The sequence below is a fragment of the Microcebus murinus genome, chromosome 21 (genome assembly GCF_040939455.1).
Source record: "Microcebus murinus isolate Inina chromosome 21, M.murinus_Inina_mat1.0, whole genome shotgun sequence".
Lineage (NCBI taxonomy): Eukaryota > Metazoa > Chordata > Mammalia > Primates > Cheirogaleidae > Microcebus > Microcebus murinus.
This window is the reverse complement of record NC_134124.1, coordinates 33749434-33760235: the sequence shown is the minus strand read 5'-3', so window position 1 is coordinate 33760235 and position 10802 is coordinate 33749434. Positions and strand designations below refer to the sequence as shown.

The 10802-nt window shown below is 40.4% G+C and overlaps 1 long non-coding RNA gene across 1 annotated transcript in view; it reads left to right on the top strand.

Moving 5' to 3' along the window:
• Positions 1 to 2544: 2544 nt before the first annotated feature.
• The window catches only part of LOC105867181 (uncharacterized), a 27744-nt gene continuing 19486 nt past the window's right edge, over positions 2545 to 10802 (top strand). The window contains exon 1 of the long non-coding RNA XR_002222536.2: positions 2545 to 2805. This is a non-coding gene — a long non-coding RNA (uncharacterized LOC105867181). The remainder of the gene's footprint in view (positions 2806 to 10802) is intronic.

The window sequence follows — 10802 nt, the reverse complement described above, 5'->3', positions numbered from 1 at the left end:
GTGACGATGATGGTGGTGGTAAGGAAGGGTAAAATATGGGAAAGACAGTGCTAGGGACTTCTTCTTAAACAAAGGACAGTCCCACTGTCCTTCCATTAGTATTGTTTGTTCTGGCTGAAGGAGAAAAGTGAGTGGCTTCAATAGACTGAAACCAGGACAGAGGGACTGGGGCACCCCATTGTGCTCTTAGCACATACGGGGCTTCCCAGAGCTCCACGAAGTAGATGTAAGTGAAGAATCCTCATTGCAACCCACAACCGAGGTTAAAAAATCAGGGGCTTCACTAAATGCATCTGGCAAGCATTTCGTCTTCCCTTAAATAAAATAAATTCCCTTAATAAAGCCAATGGAGGCAGGGTTGGTGGCAGGGGTGGGAGGTGGAGCGGGTGTGTATGATTTATTACAGAGCAAGAGGAGGGCCTTGATGGTTCTGAACTATCTATTTAGAACTGCTGGCTCTAAAACCAAGTTGTACATTGGTTTCTCTTTTTGTGCCAATCTTACATTTTTAAAAAAATATAACTTTTATGAATATCATCATTAGTGCTATAAGCACAGGGAAGTATAAGTTAATTCTACAGTAAAGTGATTATTAAATCCATTAGTCATATACAGGGAATCCATAATTAACTTATTCTCCAGCATCAAGTAAATGATTCTACTGTGTGCTTTAAGAAAGCAATTGTTCACTAATATGCAAAATACAGCAGAACTATTAGATCATAAAGCTATGCAATCTTATAATTAAATTATAAATTTTACATATTTTAATAATGTGCTTTATATACTTTAATTGTTTTCTACGCAAGATTAAAAGGAGGTGCCATGGTTTTTCTCAGACATATTATATCTTGACCTGAACTGTGCAATACTTAATAGTAATTGATGAGCATCTACCAGGGATGACAGCAGTCTTTCAGCAGCATCAGATATTTCTTTGGATTATTGCTGAGGACTAAAATGAAGACATGCATTAGTCTTAAGTGAAATTGCAGCTATACCCTTGGGCTTGCTTTGTTTTCCCCCCTTTTGCCGTTACAACAACCACAGGCATCCACGTTCTCTCTTCCCAGGCCGTGAGAATGAACTGGCCCCCACTCGCACTGCCTTGGCTGCGTATGTGGGTAAAGGCAACATGCACATTAAATTCTCTGCAGGGGACTTATGTGCCTACATGGGCAATCTATTGTTGTTATTGTATTTTGGATTAAATAATGATGCCATTCTTTTCCATGTGCAGAATTAAATGTGTTTGAAAGACTCGGGAAATACTACAGATCTGTGCTGTGGGGATTGCCTCTGTGACCTTTTGTTTTTCCAAATCCTGATTGCTGCAGGGGGACCTGTAGTGCTGGTTTCCTTTTTTCCCCCTCCGAGTGAACTAACCTTTCTCTTGGATGGTTACGCTATCCCAGCATGCTTTCCAGTTTTTAGAAGTAACGTTGCATCAAAGATGCCCCCACGCAAGCAGAATAAGTGGTTCATTCATTCCTCTGTTCACTCAGCAAATACCCATTGAGAGTTTGTCATATGCCTGACCCTGAGCACAACACAGGGGGTACAAAGATGTAAAAGATGAGATTACTTGGCTAGCTGTGTGAAGTACTTACTTCTAAGTATCACACTAGTGATACTTAGTGTATCACTAAGGCTTATACAGGATACTAAGTGTGTTAGTCTGTTACTAACTTAACAGACTGCCAGCAGCACATACCACAGACTGAGGGACTTAAACAACAGAAATTGATTTTCTTACAATTCTGGAGGCTAGAAGTCCCAGATTGAGATGTTGGCAGGGTTTCTTCTGAGGCCTCTCTGCTTGGGTTGCAGATGGCTATCTTCTCTGTGTGTGTGTCTGTGTCCTAATTTTCTCTTCTTATAAGGGCACCAGTCATATTGGATTAGGGCCCAAACTAATGGCCTCACTTTAATTTAAATAGCTCTTTAAAGCCCTATCTCCGAATACAGTCACATTCGGAAGTACTGGGGATTAGGATTTCAACATATGAATTTTGGAGGACCCAGTTTAGCCCCTAACATGAAGGGATCACCAAGATAGAGCAAGAGTTATGTCAAACTCGGCCACTAGTATCATAATATGCTCTTTGATTTTAATTAGAGGAGGCAAAATTGGTCCCCTTGATCCTGGTCTCTGTTTTCTCCATCTTCTAAGGTGTTACTGTTTACTTTCTAAAACCAAAGTCATGTGACTTCCCTACTTAAAAATATTAGGCCTGAAAACAATAATCTTGGTTTGAACTCAGATCGCCACACGTGTATTAGGTGACGACCATCTTCCAGGCCTTGGAATAGCATATGCGAAAAGACAAATAATAAGCAGTCCCTGCTCTTAGAAGCGCATTGTGTAGGTGGCTTCATACTGTTCAAAGCAGTGTTTATCAAGGCGTGACACATTGGCCTCCCATCAGCACTTCCGGTATGGAACGGAACTCCTGGGAACCAGGTGCCTAAGCACTCGGAGTGCCGTGAGCGCGGCACAGGGAAGCTGCTCGGCAAAGTCCACGGCTCGACTCTGTCACAAACGTATGGAGAGAACTGTGGCAAAGAGATGTAGGAAGTGGACACTGATTGTGCCAGTGGTTTTTCTAAAGAATTGGTCACATCTTATACCACCTAGAAGAGAGCTACTAAGGCCGATGAAGGTCTAAGCTCTTGGCAAAAGGGAAACACACGAAGAATTCAGGCCCTAACAGGCCTCCTTACTTGGACCCTCCTACCCGGTGGCTACCTAAACCAAACTTGGCTTCCCAGAATTGGCTGACAGAGCAAGGACTTGTTTAATTCGTGAGTACTGGACACAGAATCATTCTTTGTGGCAGCTCCAATATTGGCAGATGGGAAATTTAGCTCTGTCCTGTTTATATAACAGCAGTTGATAGTGACTTCATAGTTGGATATTTATGAGAGGTTTCATTTCAAATAATATAGTTTTGGCCTGTGGCAATGCTAAGGCTTCTTACCCATTATTACTGAAAAGCTAAATCTTTAGGATATTGTAACTATAACTGCAGGGTCCGTTTGATCTACCCAGAAGAACTGCAAAAGTTAATATTTTTCATAGCAATGAAAGCTTTATTATAAAAAGTCTCATTAGGAAGTTATCTGTCCCTAAAACATATAGACTATCAGAAGGTCAGGTATATAAAAAAGCAACTTTTCATACTTTTCTTTCACTTTATGCTTCTATCACATAACAAGGTAATTAAAAAAAAAAAGCCTCCCACTTTCCATTACAGAAACCAAACACCTTGCCAAGCCCTCCAGCCAGGTCTGGCTCTGCGGTTGGCTGGTGAAGTCCATTGTCACTGGGGAAGGGCAATAGCTTCGGATGTGTTGGGTGTCGAGGACTCTGCAGATTCAGTGCTGTTCCCAGCCCTGTAAACTGCCATCAACTCATGGGTGTCCTACGGTTCCCCAGTTGAGAAAGAAGATTACCCCCATCTTCACACCAGCAGGAGAGACCTTTGGGGCTCTGTGGGTTTAACATCTTTGTAATGTGATGGGGTGTCCTCGACAGCCAAGGAATTTTCTGGATCTGGAAAAGATGACTGGGTTGAGGGGTTCGAAGGCTATTTAAGGATGGGCACTGGGGGTCAGCAGAGAAGTACGAGGTCCCTGCAGCTCTTCCCAAAAGAAAGGGATGGCCCCGAAAGGCCTCATTCATAGGGGCTCTCTCGGTTTGGCGGACACAAAGTAAGAACTTAAATGGTTGGAGAAAAATTGGGCAAGAAAGAGGGTGACAGGTAATTTAGCAGAGGGCTGAAAGTTTTTCTTTTTTTGGTTTTGTAATGCAGGAAATTGCACAGGACACATAGTATCCCCTCACTCTTGTAGGAAGCCAGTGAGAGGAGTTACACCTGGTGTTACGAGCTGAGCTTTGTCCCCTGCAAATTCCGTGTGTTGCTATTCTAACCCCAGTACCTCAGAATGTGACTGTGTTTGGACATAAGGGCTTTAAAGAGGCAATCAAGTTAAAAAGAGGTCATTTGGATGGGCCCTCATCCAATATGACTGGTATCCTTATAAAAGGAGGAAATTCTGGCCAAGTGTGAAGACACAGAGAGGACAGCCACCTGCAAGCCAAGGAGGGAGGCCTCAGAAAAAACCAGCCCTGCCCACACCTTGTTTTGGGACTTGTAGCCTCCAGAATTGGGAGGAAATTAATTTGAAGCCACCTGATCTGGAACTTTGTTATGGCAGCCCCAGTAAACTAATACACCTGTGTAAATTATTTGGGAGGCAGGAAGCAAGAAAAGGGCAAGTGCTAATTTGTAATTGTGCACATCGCCATGTACAATTTGTACTTCTCTTCAAAGCAGGAACCTGTAAGTGTGGAGCTCTTCCTGGTCTTGTGCCTGGACTCTCTGCGCTCAGTGACCCAGGGGCACTCAGGGGCCTGTTACCTCAGCCCAGGTCAAATGTTGGACTTTAAAAACTTAATGGTAGAACTTTTTTTCATGTATTTATGTCTTATTAATTAGCTTTTAAGAAAAAGTTATTTTCTTGTTATAGGCAGGATTTCTTTAGTATCTACAATTTTGAAAAATATTTGGTCTCAAATTTTGTTTCTTGCTATTTTTCTAATAAAGAATCTAATTTAGCATTTCCCAAAGCATGTTTCATAAGCTATCCATGAAATGCTCTAATATAATTTACTCACAAAAAGGATGGTGTCACCAAATACATTTTGGAAACACTGTATCATTAGACCTTCATAATGTACATTAGCATATTAAAAGTTCTGAGTCGTCCTGCAACAAAGAAAGCCCTTTAACTCTATTTAACTTTATTTAATCCAGTATCTTCCAAAATTATTTGACAAAAAATGCCTTTTTATCCCCAGATCATCTGGCCATCTGTTTTAATAAATATAATAGAAGTAGGTCATATTTGGTAGGGCATTGTTAAGTGCAGGGCATCTCTTTAAGAAATGTATGTTTTAAGTCATTTTCTCTTCTTTATAACCCAATGAAGTTATCCCCAATTGACAGATGAGGCACAGAAAGAGAATTAATCTGATTAAGACCACACAGCTAGTAAATGTCATAGCCAAGACTCAAACTCAGGCATCCTAACTCTAAGGACCCTTGGAGAAACACCACTCTAGACTCCAGGACAGAATTTGGTTCAATATTTCTGGACTCAATGAATATGAATATATGTGTATTCACTTAACACATTTGTTGCATGCTTTTTATGTAGAGTTAACTATGCTAGGAACTGTGGGTACTCAGTGAGTAAAAGCAGGTAGGGTCCTTGTATGTATGAAATGAAAATCTCATGGGAAGACAGATAGTAACCAATGAATGATTCAGATAGGTGTAAGATTACAGCTATGATCACAGTTGGGGGGCTTCTAATGAAAGGCATCCACTGCTATAGTCTATGAAACATGGGGACTTGTGCTGTGCAGAGAGGAAGCAAAGGCCTTCCTGGGAAGTAAAAAGTAAGCCTAAATGTAGCTCTATAAGGACCCAGCCCTATGCTGGGTGAAAACTCTTGTAAAAACCTTATTTGGTTTTGCTTATCTGAAACTATGGGTTTTAACCTTCAGTGCAAAACTTTATGTTGGGTGCCTAACTTTTAAGTTACTTACTGAGCTGGCACCCAGAAGCCTCTCCTACTTCCCTGCCCAAATTTCTTCATTTATCCCGAGGTCAATGTTTTAAGGTGCTTTCTTTCTAAGGTGACCTGTGCATTTTCTCCTGGATTAAGCTCTCAGTGAAAAAGACTGATGGTCCAGTAGAGAGTTTCCTTGGGCAAGAGACTTACCCAGAGCTAGGCCCCATTTCAGCTCCGCATGTAGCCAAGCTGCTACTTTTGTGATACTATTTAAGAGTTGTTTTTTTTTAAGAAGAGCTTGGGAATGGTGGAAATGAAACGGGGCTAAAATTTTATTATGTAAATATAAGAAAGAGTGGGACATGCAGTTTAGGGATTGACATATTAATTAGAAATTCGAGGGTCTCTAACTTTACACTCTTATCAGCACCGATTCCTACTTAAACTGGCAACAGAAATCAAATGGGTTTTATTTTGGGCTGATTAGATTTTAGTGTGAGCTGAGCCCACCAAGATGCATCTGTTCTTGAAAATAGAAACCCAATGCTTGATATCCACTCTTTGTTTTTACGACTTTCTTAAATCAAGAGGTGTAGAACCATTGGGTGCCAACAAAAACCAGTTGAACCAGAAACTGTGAATTTTGTTTTGTTTTGCTTTACCAGTAATGTGTCTTTTATCTTTATACGGCAACCTCATAGCAAAAGTTCCAGTAAAAAGGAGATAACATTTATTGAGCATGCAACCATCTGCCATGAACCGTGTTGTGTCCTGCACAGTTTATGTCATTGTATACACTGCACACATCGTATCGCTAAAGCTTACCAGGATGTTTTTCCTATTTTACAGAGAAGGAAATAAGTTCAAAGAAAGTTAAGTCAGGTCATACAACCAACTGGTAAGGCAGAGTTGGGGCGTAAACTCCAGTTGACTCAGGTCAAAGCCAAAGTTCCCAACCTCTCCAATGCACTCCTTGAATTCCTCAGTGTGCCAGTTTGTTTCTTCTCATCACCCTTGTTACTGGTTACTGGCTTTGGAGACAGAAAGTTCAGTGAACATTTCCAAGATGGGAAGGTGAAAGGGGCATGATCTTATTATTGTTTGCATTTCTTTCATTCCTATTATTGTCTCACTTGGATCCAGACTCTAAAGACTGCTAACAGCTTGTAAGATTGATGCAGTATGGTGTACTGGATGAAGTATAGGTCTTGAGGCCAAATTAGACCTGGGTTCAAATCCCGGCTCTGCCACTTTCGAACTGTATAACCTTGAGTCAGCCACTTAATCTTATTGAACCCTTTTTTTCTCTTCTGCAAAATGGGTTAATAATATTTGCTTTATAGAATTATTGTCAAGATGAGAGGTAGGTAGACGAGGTGCTTAGTATGAGGTAGGCACTTAATAAATTATGGCTACTAACTAGCATTTATACACCATGGACTCCTGTCCTTTGATGTAGCTCGGAGCATCAAGCCTGTTTATCTGGAAAGGAGCAAAATGAAAACACCACCTATGGACTACACTGTGGTGATTATTCTTAATATTTCTCTCCAGTAAACTACATAAAAGTTATTTTATTCCCATGTTCTATTTGGAAAACATTATAAAACTTTCAGCAGACAACAGTGCTGTGATAGTGCAGTGCTTTTGTATGCTTTTCTACTAAGCATATAACTTTATTACCCTTTATGTGCTCTCTTGGTTAATATAGTAAGCAAATGGGAGATAATTTGAAATACCTCTACTACCATTTATAGTGTCAGAACATACAACTTACCTTTAAAAATGCAAAAGATTCATTGCAATGGAAGGTGCTGTGCATACATACAAATGCATTTTTAAAACAATCAGTAGTGTAGTGCTGAGAGGAATCGTGATCTGAGATCTTTCACCTTTGCAGAAATGAAACAGAGTGTGTTGCTGTGTTCTTGGAGCAGCTAGCCAGGTCAGAGATAGGTTTTGTGGGCAGGATTCCAGCTTTTGTGATCTCCTTGCAGGGACTGTTAGAGGGAAGAGGTAGAAAGCTGGGTTTTCTAGGCCAACAAATACTTTTAAAAATCCTTTCTGGAGAAGAATGATCTGATTTGATAGCAAAGAGTCCAGAGATTTGCCTGCCTCAAATTGCTACAGATAGAACAGTCCTGGCAGATTGAGAGAGAGTGTCAAGATGCAGGTCACAGATACGCCATTAAATCTTGGTGGGGTTGTGGCTTTTTGTTATAATGTAGACACTGTAACTTGCAGCACTGCTTCTGCATGGGCTGAGGATGAAGCTGAGCGCACAGAATCGTTTGAGGAGGTCATAGGATCAATGAAAAGAACCTTGGGTTTAGGAGATATGGCTTCTAGGTCTGGCAGTGCCCTGTGTTTGATCTTGGACACATCCTATGATGTCTCTGGCCCTTATCTGTCATATAAGCTGGTTAGACTTCACAGTGTCTCAGCTACTTCCAAGTTCTAACTTTCTAGGCGTATGTAATATGTGCATAATCATGTATCAAATTAATTAGGACCCATTTGTGTGACTTAACACAAGTCCAGAATACTTTCACGTCTAGAATCTCCTTTTTAATCCTCCCACAAACCTGTGAGATAGGAAGGGGGAATATTTTTGTTCCATTTGGCATGTTAGGAAACTTAGGCAAATAGAGATTAAGTTAATGGCAGAGTTCAGATGACTCTCATTCTTGGGCTCCTATACTAACATAAACTGGATTAGTCTTTTGGGATAAGTCTGAAAAGATATACAACTGTATTCTTTGTGGACAAAATAACTTGATAAATTATATTAATCACTACAGGAGTAGATAAAAACAAAATTCTACCCTTGTTGAGAATTTGCCTTTGAATCCCTCTGTGAAATGGATTAGAATGTTTTGTTAGGATGTAAGAAATATATAAGCCCAGAAATGATAAATCTCACATTTTTTTGAAATAGATAACTTCTCCTGAGACTTTTTTACATTGAAAAAAATTCACTTTATTATTGCATTCCAAGGTTTGCGGCTTTAAATGCCATGGCATCTGAGTCTAACTTCTTATTGGATATTTGTGCTTATCATTTTCCACTGTCATCCTCTCCCATTTCCTTTGTTTTGTTCTATAGATATGATTTGATGAATGAGGGCTTTTCGATCCTTCAAGATATATTTTGGCGAACCGGTTCAATAACTTGTTATTGAAAAGCCAAATCCATCAGGGACGTATTGCCTACTTCCTCTAAAAAGAAATCTTGCATAGAGGTGAACTGTTTATTCATCAGTCACGCCATGTTTCTGTGTGCTATGAGGACATATACTCGTTCTTTGTTAGGTGTTTCCATAAAAGTATTCAATCTAAAAAGCCAGTTCCAAGACTTCTTCTAAAATCTGGAAATTAAATAAGTGTCTTAATCCACAGGATAATATAAAGAATATACTTCAGGTTTGCAAGCCTCTGTCCTCAGTGCAGATTACAGAATAGGTTGTAGGCCAGATTCAAAGAGGCTGTAGGAAGGAGCAAGGAGTCTGAGTTCAGAGATGCCCTTTTGTGTCCCAACTCTAATGATCTCATATTTCTCAGCTGAGTCTTCCCTTTCATCTCTCTGAAAGTTCTTAAGTGAAACTTTGGAGTCATACCCCTGACCTCCTTGAGAGCTACCTATGTGACATCATTCACGCCAACTGCCCATTGCAGAAGCCAGATTCTTTAGTTGCACGTAATGTAGTTTTTTTGCATTCCTGGGAAGGTTTTTAGTTCGTGAACTCAAGTTAACTTTAACTAAAATTAAAGTTTACATCTCAAAAACTAAGAGTTGCAAGGAAGAACTGCTGCATGCCCACATCTCCATATACCTGCATCACTCTTCGGCCACAAATTTACCTTTTTTTTTTTTGGTCATGTTACAGCCATAAACATTGTCATGTTCCTTCTTGGTGCTAATGCAGAAGATTCAATGAGACAAAAGGAAAAGTTTACTTTCCACCTGCTCTATACATTATTAATATTCAACAATTATATTCAGCTGGACTCTTTTCTTCCATGCGGCAGATATACTGTATTATCTTTTCCCCTTGAAAATGTAGTTTGAATGCAGCTGCTGTCTCTTCCACCAACACATTTGGCATCTGTCTTCCCATCTGGCTTAACATCAAAACCATCTGGAAAACTTTGAAAAAAAAACAAAGGTCTTGAGTTCATAGGTCTGGGGTTATTCTCTGGGATCTGTTTTCTGTAAAGCTTCACCAGTGAGTCTTACGATGAGCCAGGTTTGGGAACCATTGCTCCAAAGCATCCATGTCCAGAGTCCCCGAGACCACCCCCGGGTTTGATGATTCCCTAGGAGGACTCACAGGACGCAGCATGGAGTTGCACTCATGGCTGTAGTGAATCACAGCAAAAGGATATGCAGCAAAATAAGCAAAGAAAAAAGGCACGTGGGGTGAAGTCCAGAGGAAACCAGACACAAGCTTCCAAGAGTCCTCTACCCGCTTAGTCACTCAGGATGTGCTTAATTCCTCTTGCATTGAATTGTGACAACACGTGTGGAATGATATCTTTCAGAGAACTCAATAGAGACTCAGTGTAAAAGATTTTTATCAGTGGCTGCTCAAATAGGCAACGTCTGCCTGGCATATACCAAAATTCCAGACTCCCAGAAGGAAATCAGGCATTCAGCATAAATCGGTTTGTTCCTACACCAGTTAAGGCACATCAAGCCACTCTTATCAAGTAGGGAATGCTGGGAACCCTCCCAGAGCCCAAGCTCCCAGATACCAGCCATGGGCAACCTTGCAAACAGGCCTTTCTGAAGACAGCAGTCTCAGACCTATGTTATCTTTTCCTATATAGTTGTGCAGAATAAAAGGTAAAAGGTAGCTTGGTCAAAAGTATGTTAACCAAGTTTATGTATTGAGTAGAAGGAGAAATTTCTTGATGGAAAAGGAGATTCATATGATAAGATATGAAATACTATTTCTTGAAAACCTTAACCATAAATTCACCTGTCCTAACTTGAGTAAAAAGCAGGCCATGAATGCAGAGTCTGAATCACCCAACTCTTCAAGACTTCTTATCCCTTGGTTCTAGCCTTACTTAGAGAAGAACAGAGAGCTGGCTGGCAGGTGTAGATGTCCTCAAAGGTCACAGAAACATTGGACCAACATGTAGCTACTCACTTCTTATGTTCTGTCCCCTTTTCCAGTTTTCCAAACGAGGTTGCATTTTCTCTAATTTCTGGA